Genomic DNA, 15,726 nt, shown 5'->3' with positions numbered 1-15,726 from the left:
ATCTCACTGCATTCTTCAACTAGCTCAAAGAAAATCTGGAGCTGAGTAGTTGCATTGAGTCCCTGTAGTTGATGTATTTCTAATACAGGAATGTCACGGGGTTTAGTTGTCGTTATCTGACGCGGGGGAGTTTGTAAGTTAGCAACTAAACGTTGTAGTACTCGGTTTTGTTGCGCCACTATTTGTTTAAGACTGTCTATTTCTTGTTCCATCGTACTGATGTTATGTTCTTTTCTTCTGTTTTTACTGGACTGGTTTTGAGTGGGTTAGAATTAGTTTCCTCCATTTGTTCCCCAGAATTTGCCCCCCACTGTGAGAATATGGGTTGATCATCCATTTTTCACGACTAGTTGTGGTGAGATGTAGATTACGTAAGTCTTGGGTAGAGGTTCGATAAGTCTAGGCTCCCCTAGACTTATCAACCACCACTCCTCACTCACCAACCTCGTCTTCCCCAATGAATCCTTTAATTATCTTCTTAAACTTAGACTCAACTCTCATTCTACCAGCTCCACTCCAATGCACTCCATCACCACTTAACTCTTCTACAAAACTCACACTGTTAAAATGAATGTTAGGTGTTTTAAGTGATCTTTTGATTGTTTATCCCACACTGAATTCTCTAGTAAATTTCTGCAGGAATATTTCTAGCACGAATTATAGGTTCACTTTGGCAGATATACACTACAGACTGGCAGTTTGTTTCAATTTCTTGGTAAATTTCTTTGATGTTGTTGAAAATTTCTAATGGGTTAGCATCAACATTTATGTCATTACTACCGATCCAAAGGATCGTTAGATCATGTTCCCATTCTAAGACTTTGTTCACACGCAAGTCTTGAAAGAATTCGCAGGCTTTAGCCCCAGGTGCACGGAAAATTCTAATTTCAGTGTTTGGGAACTCAAAATTTTTAGGAATTTAACGATGTCCCACAAAAGAAGTTTTCCACATTATTCGTGAATAACACACACTCCCGGTGAATTACAACAACTGTACATCCCACCGCTCTTGCCACCAGTGTAATGCCCCCTCCCTGTGTGCCACTCGAAAGCCAAGAGTTATTTATTATTATTATTTTTTTTTATTATTTATTTTTTTTTTTCTAACTAGTTGGTGAGGAAATATCTACACTCGCTGATTTATGGTCTTTATTTTTCCTTCACTTGTGGTAGCGTTAATACTAATTCACACGTCATTCATATCACATCAGGTAGCGTAAAGTATCCTTTTAGTAGCGCTGAAGATTTCATTACAATAGTGTAAATACTGGGCGAACTAATCACTTGATATACTTCACACATTCACCAATAACAATAATGTTTGGATATTACATGAGTGTACAATCTCATTCACCTGGCGAGGGTGGTATTATTCACGCACGTGACTTGAAAAATAATTCACTGGTGCTTACATAAGAATAAATAATCTCCTTATTACATTTTCCTATAACCCTGGTATAACACAGCCTAATCAGCATTCCAAGGACCGAACCAGTTGTTTCGTCCCCGTATGATAACAAGAAATACTGTACAACCTTAATGATCTGTGAACTAAACACTCAGTTCTCACACTATTAAGTATACCTAACCAAACACACACACATGGAACGCACAAACAGACTTTTCCTTTATCTCCACTGGTTTCCCTGTAGTGTAAGCAAGCCAAGATCTGAGTGATGTACTGATAAGAAAATATATTTACAAATATGAATATTAATTACTTCAAACTTAGAGCGACGTACCTGTAACGTAAGCAAGCCAAGATCTCTCTAAGCGGGAAATCGGGCTGGCGTCCCCACGCTACGAACCTCCGTAGTTTTCAGATTCTTCCTCAAGGTAATTCGCAAATGATTTGTTCAAGCGTATAATAGACATTTACATTACTTTACTTATATCATGACCTGGTGTATTGTTCTTCTGAGTAACAAGGTGAAAAATTCTAGCCACAGGTTAATACCTTGTATGGAAATAATGCCTTTATTCATAAAGAAAATCGGTCACCCATTTCGCCGGGCGTCAACATGTTGTCTGTCTATATGTATGTCTCGGGGATGTATGCATGATGTAATAACGACTAAATTTTACTAATAATTCTTATACTAACTTAATTCAAATTATATTAACCTAATATTACTTACATTAGCTTAATATTACGTCCCGGCACTACATCTTTTCGTTTCCCGATATAGGGTACTTTATGGACATTTTGGCGTTTTCATACCTAACTAACTCAAACGCGTTCAAAATACACGATTTTGGTAAAGTTACTGTGTTTCTCCATAATCGGTGTTTTGCTTGCGTTTTAGTGTTTTGATATGTAAGTAGCTCAAAAACATTCAAAAGACAAGTTTTTTAGTATTTTTGGTTTATTTTTCCATATAAAGTGCTTTCCATGCTTTTTAGTGTTTTGGTGGCTAACATTCTCAAAAACAGTCAAAAAACACGATTCTGGAAATGTAGTTTCCTTTTGTCGTAGTCGTTTTGGTGCCTGATATGCAGAAAACACTCAAAAGATACGTTTCATATAATATGTTTTAATTTTCCCATATAAGGGCTTTTGCATACATTTTTGCGTTTTGGTATATGACAATGTGAAAAAAAAAAACACACTCAAAATACGTTTTCGTTGATGTTGTTCTGTTTCTCCATATAGAGTACTATCGAAGCGTTTTCGCGTTTTGGTACCTAAGAAGCTCCAAAACACTCATAATACGCGTTTCTCGTAATGTCTTTTCGTTTTCCCATATAGGGTATTTTGCATGCATTGTGGCGTTTTCTATGTAAAAGTTCTAAAACACTCAACATACTTGTTTTAGTGTTTTGGTACGTTAGTATCTCAAAAATACTTTAAAAAAAACATGTTTTTATTAATGTTTTGTTTTCCCATATTTGAAGCTCTCATAACTTTTTAGCATTTGTCGTGCTTAATACATTTATAAACATTCTAAAAAAATTGTTGCGCCCACCCCTCACTTTGGGCGGGCGTGTTATCCACATGGGCACAGGTCGAGAAACTAGAGCAGCGGGGCCTCAAATAAGTCACACTCTGAACGCCGGTACAAGGCACACACACACGAGGCCGGGGCACAAGGGAAAATATGAGCACTATTTACTAGGTTTATTGACAAATCCTCCGCAAGTAAACTGCTTTACAAGTTCACAGGGTCACCATAAGTCTCCCAGGGCACGATAGGCACTCAACAGGGCACTCAACAGGCAGGGAAACACTTCCAAAGCAGGTAGGCACACGCTGCCTTCCTCTCCGGCCACGCGTCTCCGCTCTCTCTGCTTTCCCGCCTCTTGCCACCTCCAACAGTGCTGCCACCCGCACCCATACCCCTGGTGTAACAATGTTTCTGGAAATGTCGTTCTTCATAGTGGGTGCTTTACGAGTACATGAATTTTTCCGTTTCGGTACCCAACAATGTTAAAAACATTTAAAATGCACGATTTTGGTAATGTTGTTCTGTTTCTCCATACTGAGTGCTATTCAAGAGCTTTCTTGTTTTGGTACCAAAGAAACTGAAAAACTATCATAATACACGTTTCTCGCTTTGCCCCTTCATTTTTCCATATAGGTCATTTGCATGAATTTTGGCGTTTTGGTACCTAATAATGCGAGAAAACACTCATAATACACGTTTTTGTAAAGCAGATGAGAATGAGAAGCTGACATATTACCAAAACTAAGGAGATAGTGGAACACGAGATAGATAGCCTAAAAAAAATCAAGACACCAGGACTATATGAAATATGTCCAGGAGTACTTAAGGAATGCAAAGAGGTTATTAGTGATCCGTTAGTTTCTGTCTTCAGGAAATCACTTGAGTCAGGTGAGATACCAGTAATGTGGAGGCAGACTGATGCAGTGCCCATCTTTAAGAAAGGAGATAATTTTTTTACGTCTAATTATAGACTTGTTAGCTTAACTTCTGTTGTAGGTAAAATAACGTAGTCAATAATAACAAAGTACATTAAGGAGCATTTAGACAAACATAACTTGATAAATCAGTCACAGCATGGTTTCACGAAAGGAAAGTCTTGCCTGACGAACTTTTTAAGTTTTTTACAGTAAAGTATGCGAGGCAGCAGATAATGGTGATAGTTATGACATCTTATATCTGGACTTAGAAAAGCGTTTGACAAGGTAACCCATCAGAGGCTCCTGAGAAAGGTTATGGCATACGGAATAGATGGGAAGGTGTTAAGCTGGATAAGGTCATGGCTAAGTGACAGGCGACGGAGAGTTGTAATAAAAGACTCTAGATCCGAGTGGGGTCATGTAATTAGTGGGGTACCACAGGGATCAGTATTAGAGTCATTGTTGTTGTTTTTTTTTAATATATATCAATGACTTGGATAGTGGGATTAGTAGTGATGTTGGTAAATTTGCGGATGACACAAAGATAGGTAGATTAATTAGGTCAGAATCGGATGCCATCGCCTTGCAGGCAGATTTAGATAGAATGAATGAATGAATGAACAGATGGCAAATACAGTTTAATATCAACAAATTCAAAGTACTTAACGTAGGTAGAGGAAAGCCTCACAGAAGGTACACAATAAACAACGAAACTCTGGTAGGTTCAGGGTACGAAAAAAAATTTAGGAGTTATAGTTAGCTCTGAACTCCGTCTAGGAAAGCAATGCAGAGAGGCCAGAAACAGAGCAAATAGGGTATTATGATTCATTTCATTTTAAGAAGCTTAAAAACAGGCATTATACACGCTTCTCGTGATGTTTTTTCGTTTCCTATTATATACTTTGCTTCCATTTTGGCGTTTTTTTTTTTTTGTAATTAACTCAAAAACACTCAAAATACACGTTTTTGGTAAAAATATTTTGTTACTCGTTAAAAGAATCTTCATTGAGTTATAGCGTTTTTATGTAATTTGCTCAAAAAAAAACATGCAAAAGACACGTTTCTGATTTTTATTTATTTTTTTTTTCATGTAGTATGCTTTCCATAATTTTTAGCGTTTTGATGCATGGTACGCTTAAAACGACTCAAAAGACACGTTTCTGGAAAAGTTGTTTCGTTTCCCATACATGGTGATTTGCATGCATTTTGGTGTTTTGGTACCTAACATTCTGAAAACAATCAAAATACAAGTTTTTCGTAATGTTGTTCTATTCTGAATATAGAGTGCTTTTCATGCGTTTTCGTTATTTGCTACTGAGTAGCTAAAAACACGTAATATTTTTTTTTTCCACATATAGGTTGATTTCCATACATGTTAACGTTTTGGTATCTAACAATATGAAGAAAAAAAAATTTTAAAACACGTTTTTGTTTATGCTGTTATGTTTCTTCATATAAAGTGCTATTCATGCGTTTTAGTGTTTTGGTACCTAAGAAGTTGAAAAACACTCATAACACGTGTTTCTCGTAACGTCTTTTCGTTTTCCCTTATAAGATACATTGTCTGCATTTTAGCGATTTAGTACCTAACAATATGAAAAATACTCAGAACACACGCTGTTGGTAATGTTTTTATATTTCTCCATAAATGGTGGTTTGGATGCGCTTTAACGTTTGGTACGTAATAAGGTGAAAACACTTAAAAGACACGTTTTGTCGTAATGTTGTTTTCTATTTCAATATAGAGGGCTTTATATGCTCTTAGCGTTTTGGTGCCTAACACGCTGAAAAAAAAAAAAAATATTATATATATATATATATATATATATATATATATATATATATATATATATATATATATATATATATATATATATATATATATATATATATATATATATATATATATATATATATATATATATATATATATATATGTGTGTGTGTGTGTGTGTGTGTGTGTGTGTGTGTGTGTGTGTGTGTGTGTGTGTGTTGATGTCATTTCATTTCTCCACTGCATTTTGCCGTTTTGGTACCTATCAACGGGAAAACACTCAAAATTCATGTTTTTTTTTTTTTTCCTTGGTCTATTTCTCCATAAAGAATACTGTTCATGCATTTTAGCGTTTTGGTAACTAAAAAGTTTAAAAACATTCATAATACACATTTCTCATGATGTCCTTTTGTTTCCCTATAAAGGGTGTTTTGAATGCATTCTGGTTTTGAAACCTAACATTGTGAAAACACTTGAAATACACGTTTATTGTAATGTTGCTCTGTTTCTTCATATAAAGAGCCATTGATGCGTTTTAGTGCTTTGATACCTAGGAAGCTCAAAAATTCTTATAATATTTTTTTTATTTGTTTATTTTATTTTATTTATTTATTTATTTTTTTTTTTTTTTTTACATCAATTCTCTTCGTTTCCCGATACAGGGAACTTTCCATGAATGTTGGCTTTTTTTTTCTACGTAACAAGCTCAAAAAAACACTCAAAATTCAAGTTTTTTTGGTAATGTTTATCAGTTTCTCCATAAATGGGGTTTTCCCTGCGTTTTAGCGTTTAAAAGCTTTAAAACACTCAAAAGACAAGTTTTCGGTAATGTTTGTTTTAGCGTTTTGGTGCCTAATACGCTCAAAAACGAGGAAAAAGACGCGTTTTACGGAAAAAAATCGATTCGCTTCGGCATTTATTGTGTTTTCCATGCATTTTGGCGTTTTGGTACCTTATAATATAAAAAAAACACAAAATTCACGTTCTTTTAATTTTCTGTTTCTCTATATAGAGTGCTATCCACGCGTTTTAATATTTTAGGAACTAAAAAGCTCAAAAACGTTCATAATACACGTTTCTTGTAATGTCCTTTTCTTTCTTCATATATGGTTCTTTGCTTGCATATTAACTTTTTGGTAGCTAACAAAGTAAAAAACATTAACAACAAACGTTTTTGGTAATGATGTTCTGTTTCTCCATATAGAGTGCTATTCATGCGTTTTAGCGTTTTGGTAACTAAGAAGCTCAAAGACACTTAAATTAGAAGTTTTTCGTTACATCTTTTCTTTTCCCATACTTGGTACATTGCATGCATTTTGGCGTTACGGTACCTATCAATGTGAAAAGCTTAAAATAATAATTTTTGGTAATGTTGTGTTTCTTCCTAAAGAGTGTTTTCATGCTTTTTCGAGTTTTGGTAACTAAGATAAAAATAAAGAAAAAAACACTAATAATTCACATTTCTCGTAATGTCTTTTCGTTTCAACATGTAGTAATATCTTTTTGTTTCCCCATATATTTTGCATGTCTTGTGGCGTTTTTCTACGTAGGAAGCTTATAAACATTCAAAATACACGTCTTCCTTAATGTTATACTGTTACTCCATAAAGTTTGTTTTGAATGAATTTTAGCGTTTTGGTTAGTTAGCTCAAAACACTTAAAAGAAAAGTTTTTGACAATGTGCTTTTGTTTTCCCATATAGGGAGCTTTCCATATTTTTTTTTAGCGTTTTCTTACCTAACACGCTCATAAACATTCAAAAGACATATTTCTGGAAATGTCGTTTCCTTTCGATGTGTTTGTGCCTAACAATATAAAAAATATTCAAAATACTTTTTTTTTCAAAATATTGTTGTTTCTCCATATTCCATATTCATATTCAATTCATGGGTTTAGCGTTTTGGTACCTAAGAAGCTCAAAAAAACTCATAATACACGTTTCTCGTAATGTTTTTCGTTTTCCTTATAGGTTAATATGCATGCATTTTGGGGTTTTCTACGTAGGAAGTTCAAAAACACTCAAAATATACATTATGGTCAGGTTATACTGGTTCTCCACAAGGGGTATTTTACATGCGTTTGAGCGTTTTTGGTACGTAAAAAGTTGAAAACACTCAAAAGACACGTTTTTTGTAATATTTTCTGTTCTCATATAGGATGTTTTCCATGCTTTTTAGCGTTTTGGTGTTTAACACGCATCAAAACACACAAAAGATCTGTTTCTGGTAATTTCGTTTTGTTCTCATATAACAGGCTTTCCATTCATTTTGACGTTTTGGTGCCTAATAATTTGAAAAAAAAACACTAAAAATATATGTCTCTGGTAATGATCTGTTTTTGCATATAGAATGCAATTGATGCATTATCGCGTTTTGGGATCTCAAAAGCTGGAAAAAAAAAACTCATAATGTACATTTTTCGTAATGTCCTTTCGTTATTCCACATAAGGTGATTTGCATGCATTTTGGGGTTTTGGTACCTAACATTGTGAAAACACTCAAAACACATGTTTTTCCGTAAGTTATTTTGTTTCTCCCTAAAGGTTGTTTTGCATGCGTTTTAGCCATTTCTTTCGTAATCAGCTTAAAAACACTCAAAAGACACGTTTTTGGCAATGCTCTTTTGTATTTATATATATATATAATGCTTTTTATGTTTTTTTTTTTAGTATTTTGGTACCTATCACGCTCAAAAACTCTCAAAAAATACGTTTCTGGTAACATCGTTTCATTTCCAAACATAGAATATTTTGCATGCAGTTTGGGGTTTCTCACGTATCAATGTGAAAAGCACTTAAAATACATGTTTTTTGGTAATGTTCTTCTGTTTCTCTTTATAGAGCGCTTGTGTTGCCTTTTCATTTTGTGATACCTAAGAAGCTCAAAAAACGCTCATAATCCACGTTTATCGTAATGTCCTTTCGTTTCCCTGTATAGGGTTATTTGCATGCATTTTGTCATTTTCGTATCTAACAATGTGAAAAACGGTCAAATCACACGTTTTTGGTAATGTTATTCTGTTTCTCCATAAAGGTTTTTTTTTTTTTTTGCATGCGTTTTAGCGTTTTGGCACGTAATGAGCTGGAAAACACTTGAAAGACACGTTTTTTTGGTAATATTTTGTATTTTTATATTGGGTGCTTTCCATGCTTTTATCGTTTTGGTGCCTAACACGCTGAAAAACACTTAAAAAATACGTATCTGGTAATGTCACTTCGTTTCCCCATATAAGTTGTTTTGCATCTGTTTTGGCTTTTTGGTATCTAAAGTGAAAATTAGTCAAGAGAAACGTTTCTGGTAATGATTTCCATTTCTCCAAATAGAAAGTTTTGTATGCATTTTAGCGGTTTGCTATCTAATAAGCTGAAAAACACTCATAATGCACTTTTCTCCAAAGGTCCCTTCGTTTCCATATATAGAATGATGTGCTGGGATTTTGTCGTTTCGGTGCCTATCAATATGAGAATTATTCAGAATACACTCCTCTTGGTAAAATTGTTTTGTTTCTAAAAATACACGCCTTTGGTGATGTTGTTCTGTTTCTCCATACTGATTGCTGTTTATGCGTTTTTGCGTTTTACTACTTAAGAGGCTAAAAAAAACAATTTTCTCTGAATGTTCTTTCGTTTCCCAATATATGGTACTTTCCATGCATCTTGGCGTTTTTTTACGTAACTAGCTGAAAACACTCTTGTTTTTGTACTTATTTTTGGAAATGTTATTCTTTTCCTCCTTATTTTTTTTTTTTTTTTAGCTTTTTGGTAAGTTAAAATTTCAAAAAACTGTCGAGAGTGACGTTTCTGGTAATGTTTCGTTTCCCCATGTCGGGAGCTTTGCATGTTTTTGGCGTTCCGTACCTAGTAATGTGTAAAAAAAAAAAAGGAAAAAAAAAGAATGCACGTTTTTGGTAATGGAGTAATATTCGTGCGATTTAGCATTTTGGTACCTAGGAAGCTCAAAATCTTTCATAATTCACGTTGCTCGTAATGACTTTTCGTTGTCCCCAAATAGAGTATTTTTCATGCATTTTGGCGTTTTTCTAAGTAACAAGATCAACAACACTCAAAATACTTACTTTTGGTAATGTTACACTGTTTCTCCATAGAGTGTGTTTTCCGTCCGTTTTAGCGTTATGGTTACCCTCTGTGGAGAAACAGTATAACATTACCAAAATTAAGTATTTTGAGTGTTTTTTATCTTGTTACGTAGAAAAATGCCAAAATGTATGGAAAGTACTGAAAACACTAAAAAGAAAAAAAGTTTTTATAATAATGATTTTTATTTATTTATTTATTTTTTTTTTTCATTCTCATATAGGGTGATTCACATACTTTTTATCGTTTTAGTGTCTAACACACAAAAACACTCCAGAGATATATTTCTTGTAATGTCGTTTCTTTTCCCCATATAAACGGCTTTGAATGCATTTTGGCGTTTTTTGGTACCTATAAATGTGAAAAACACTCAAAATACATTCAAAATACATATTCTTCATATAGAGTGCTATTAACAAATTTTCCCGTTTTGGTAACTAAAAAGTTTAATAATCATAATAAACACTCATAATAAGCGTTTCTCGTGATGTCTTTTCGTTTAACTATATAGGGTAATTTGGATGCATTTTGGCGTTTTTCTACCTAACGAGCTCAAACACACTCAAGATACAATTTTTGGGTAAAATTATTTTCATTCTTAGTAAATGGTGTTTTGCATGCATTTTAACTTTTTTGGTAAATAAGAGGTTAAAAAACATAAAAAAAAACACGTTTTTTGGCAATGTTGTTTGCTGTTCTCATAAAAGGGTTGTTTCCATATGCTTTCCAAAAACAATCAAAAGATTCGTTTCTAGCAATGTCGTTTTTTGTTTCTCTATATAGGGGGCTTTGCATGCATTTTGGCGTTTTAGTACCTAATAGTGCGAAAACACTTAAAATACACATGTTTTTGTAATGTTGTTTTGTTTTTCGATATAGAGTGCTATTCATGCGTTTTCGCGTTATAATACCTAATAAGCTCAAAAACACTCATAATACACATTTCTCGTAATGTTCTTTCGTTTCCTCATGTAGGTACTATGCATGCATATTGCAGTCTTGGTATGTAACAAGCTCAAAACACTCAAAATACATGTTTTTGGGAATATTATTATGTTTGTTTATACAGGCTGTTTTGTATGCGTTTTAGCATTTTGGTTCATAAGAGGCTGAAAAAAAAGCCAAAAAACACACGTTTTTGGAAATATTGTTTTCTATTACCATTTAGGGGGTTTTCCATGCCTTTTAGCATTTTGCTGCCTGACTCGCTCCTAAACAGTCAAAAGACACGTTTCTTGAAAAGTTGTTTCCTTTTCACATACAAGGTGCTTTGCATGAATTTTGGAGATTTAGTACCAAACAATGCAAAATACACTCAAAATACATGTTATTGGTAATGTTGTTCTGTTTTTCCATGTGGATTGCTATTAACGCGCATCTCGTTTTGGTAACTAAGAAGCTCAAAAACGTAATACACGTTTCTCGTAATGTCTTTTCGTTTCCCAATATAAGGTAATTTGCATGCATTTTGCTTGTTTTTTTTTTTCTCTTTTTTTTTTAATGTTATTCTGTTTCTCCAGTAACGGTTTTTTCCATGCATTTTAACGTTTGGTAGGTAATTAACTCAAAAACACTCAAAAGACACGTTGTTTGTCATGTTGCTTTGTTTTCCTATATAGATAACTATTTATACATTTTAGCGTTCCGGTACCTAAGAAGCTCAAAAAGATTTACTGCACGTTCCTCGTAATATGTTGTCGTTTCTCCATACAAAGTAATTTGCATGCATTTTGTCTTATTTCTACATAAGAAGCTCAAAAACACTCAAAATACGCGTTTTTGGTAATGTTATTATGTTTCTCCATAAAGTGAGTCTTCAATGCTTTGTACCTTTTCTGTACGTAATTAGCTCAAAAGCACTCAAAAGACACGTTTTTCTTTTTTTTCTAATGTTTTCTTTTCCCATATAGTGTTTTTTTTTTTTTCCATGCTTTTCAGGGTTTTGGTGCTTAACATCCTCAAAACTCTTAAAAGACATGTTTCTGGAAATCTCTTTTCCTTTCCCCATATACATTGTTTTGCATGCATTTTGGCGTTTTGGAACTTAACAATGTGAAATACACTAAAAATAAACGTCTTTGGTAATGTTATCCTGTTTCTACATATAGAGTGAGATTCATCCGTTTTAGCGTTTTGGTACCTAATAAGCTCAAAAACACTCCTAATACACGTTTCTTGTAATGTAATTTCCTCTACATAAACGGCGCTTTGCATATATTTTTGCGTTTGTGTACGTAACAAGCTCAAAAACACAAAAAACTTTTTTTGTTTTTAGTAGTGTTTTTCTGCTTATTAATAAAGGGTATTTTGCATGTGTTTTAGCGTTTTGGTACGTAAAAAAGCAGAAAATACCCAAAGGACACGTTTTTTGTAATGTTTTATATGTTTTTATTATTGTTTTATGTTTTTTTTTATTGTTGATGGTGCCTAACATGCATAAAAACAATTACGCATGCATTTTGAAATTTTTCTAAGTAAAAAGTGCAAAACACTCAAGTTACATGTTTTTGGTAATGTTATTCTCTATCCATAAAGGGTGTTTTGGATGCATTTTAGCGTTTAAATACGTAAGAGGCTCAAAAACACTCAAAAGACACGTTTTTTGGTAATGTTGTTTTCCATTGTTATATAAGGTGTTTTTCATGCGTTTTAGCGTTTTGGTTCCTAAACGCACAAAAACACTCAAAAGATGCTTTTCTAGTAATGTCTTTTCTTTTCCTCATATAGGTGACTTTTATTTTGGCGTTTTATTTTGACATTTATTTCGGCATTTTGATACTTAATAATGTGAAAACTACCAAAAAAAAAAAAAACACGTAATTATTAATGTTCTCCTGTTTCTCCGTATAGAGTGCTATTCACGCGTTTTATCGTTTTGGTATCTAAGAAGCTAAAAAAATTAAAAGAAAAAAAAACACTAATAATACACATTTCTCGTTGTCTTTTTCTTTCCTCATATAAGGCACTTTGCATGCATTTTGACGTTTTTTTCTAACAAGCTCAAAGACACTCATAATACACGGTTTTTTGGTAAAGTTTTTCTGTTTCTCCATATAACGTGTTTTAAATGCGTTTAAGCGTTTTGGTACGAAACTAACTCAAAACACTCAAAAATACATTTAGGTACTGTTGTTTTGTCTTCTCATATATGGAGCTTTCCATGTTTTTTTTTTTTTTTCTCTCTCTTTTTTTTTTTTAGAGTTTTGGCACCTAACACGCTTGTAAACACGTTAAAGACCGGTTTTTGGAAATGTCGTTTTGTTTCGCAATAAAGTTTTTTTTTTATGCATTTAGGCGTTTTGGTACCTATGCGAGAAAAACATTGAAAATGCATGTTTTTTTGGTAATGTTTTTTTTTTCTCCATACAGAGTTCTATTCTTGGATTTTAGCGTTTTGGTACCTAAGAAGCTCAAAAACACTCCTAATACACGTTTCTCATAAAGACATTTGGTTTCCCCTTAAAGGGTACTTTGCTTTCATTTTGGCGTTTTTCCACCTAAAAATGTGAAAACACTCAAAATACACGCTTTTGATAATAGATAGTGATCTATGCGTTTTCGCGTTTTTCTACATGATAATCTCAAAGACACTCATAAAACGTAATATACGTTTCTTCTCAATGTTTTATCGTTTCCCCATATAGGTTACTTTCCATGCATTTTGGCGTTTTTATACGTAACAAGCTCAAAAACACTCAAAACACTTGTTTTTTGTAATGTTATTCTGTTATTCTGAAAAGAGTGTTTTGCATGCGTTTTAGCGTTTTGGTATGTAATTAGCTCAAAAACACTCAAAAGACACATTTTAATAATGTTGTTTTATTTTCCCATATAGGATACTTTCCATGCACTTTATTGTTTTTGTGCCTCTCTCAAAAACACTTAAAAGTCACATTTCTGTTTTCTTTCCCTATATAGAATGTGTTACATGCATTTTGGCGTTTTGGTACCTATGAATGTGAATACCATTTATAATATACGTTTTTGGTAATGTTATTCTGTTTCTCTATAAAGGGTGTTTTACACGCGTTTCGGCGTTAATATACGCAATAAACTGAAAAACATTTAAAAGAAACGTTTTTGGTAATATTGTTTTGTATTTCTATATAGGTTCCTTTACATACTTTTAAGCGTTTTTGGTGCCTAACACACTCAAAAAATCCAAAACATACGTCTTTGGTAATGTCGTTTCGTTTCTTCATATGTCTTTGCATGCATTTTGGCATTTTATATAACAAAGTTAAAAACACTCCAAATTCACGGTTTTGGTAATGTTATGTTTCTCATATAGAGTGGTATTCATGCGTTTTAGCGTTTTGGTCACTAAATAGCTCAAAACATCTATAATACACGTTTCTCGTAATCTCATTTAATTTCCTCATATAGGGTGCTTTGCATGCGTTTTATAGTTTTCGTACATAACAATGTGAAAACACTAACAACACACTTTATATATATATATATATATATATATATATATATATATATATATATATATATATATATATATATATATATATATATATATATATATATATATATATATATATATATATATATATATATATATATATATATATATATATATATATATATATGATGTTATTCTGATTTTCAATAAATGGTGTTTTGAATGCCCTTGAGCACTTTGGCACGTAATTAGATAAAAAAAAAAAAACACTCAAAAGACACGTTTTGTTAATATTGTTTTTGTTTACCCACATTTAGCGGGTAGGCGCCTAACACGCTCATAAACACTCAAAACAGAAGTTCTTGTAAATGTTGTTTCCCGATATAGAGGGCTTTGCATGCATTTTTGTGTTTTGGTACCTAACAAACAAACTTTTTTTTTTATGTAATGTTATTCAGATTTTTCATCAATAGTGTTTCGAATGCGTTTTAGCAGTTTGGTACGTCAGTAGCTCAAAAAAAACTCAAAACACGTTTTTTTATAACTTTTTTTTTTTCCATTTTTAATGTGTTTTTTTTTTTTTTTTTTTTTTTTTAGCTTTTTGATGAGTAATAAGCCCAAATACGCTATATACACACGTTTCTGGAAAACTCGATTTCTTTCCCCATATAGAGTGCTTTCCATGCATCTTAGTGTTTTGGTATCTAAGAATGTGAAAAAACACAAAATACACGTTTTTTTTTTACTCCATCCAGAATCATATTTATGCGTTTTCGCATAATGCCCTTTACTTTCCCAAGATAAAGCTATTTGCATGGGTTTTGTCGTTTTGGTACATAACAATATAAAAATCACTTAAAATACATATTTTTTTGTAATGTTGTTCTGTTTCTTCGAAAAGGCCTGCATTTTACTGTTCTGGTACTTAAACGGCTAATAAACACTCAAACGATACGTTTTTGGTAATATTGTTTGCTGTTCTCATATAAGGTGCTTTACATGATTTTTAGCGTTTTGGTGCTTAACAAGCAGAAAAAAAAAGTGCAAAAGATACGTAATGTCGTCTCGTTTCCCCATATAGTGGTGTTTCCATGTATTTTTGTGTTTTGTACCTAACAACGTGAAAAAAACACACAAAATGCAGGTTTTTGGTAATGTTGCTCGTTTTCTCCGTATAAAGCGCTAATCATACGTTCTATTGTTTTAGTACCTAAGAAGCTGAAAAACATTCATATTATTTGTTTCTCGTATTGTCTTTTCATTTACCCATATAAAGTCATTTTCATGCATTTTGGAATTTTCTATGTAACAAGCTCAAAAACACTAAAAATACAAGTTTTAATAGTGTTATTTTGTTTCTCCATGAAGGATGTTTTGCATGCATTTAAGCGTTTTCGTACGTAAGTAGTTCAAAACACTCAAAAGACACGTTTTTCATAATGTTGTTTTACTTTCCAATATAGGATGCATTCTATGTTTTTTTTAAGGGTTTTGTTGTCACTTTCCATGCATTTTGGCGTTTTGGTAGCTAACAGTGTGGAAAGCACCCATAATACCTGTTTTCGGTAATGTTTTTCTGTTTCCCC

Source organism: Scylla paramamosain, chromosome 32 (genome assembly GCF_035594125.1).
Source record: "Scylla paramamosain isolate STU-SP2022 chromosome 32, ASM3559412v1, whole genome shotgun sequence".
NCBI lineage: Eukaryota > Metazoa > Arthropoda > Malacostraca > Decapoda > Portunidae > Scylla > Scylla paramamosain.
Note: the sequence above shows the minus strand (reverse complement) of the source record.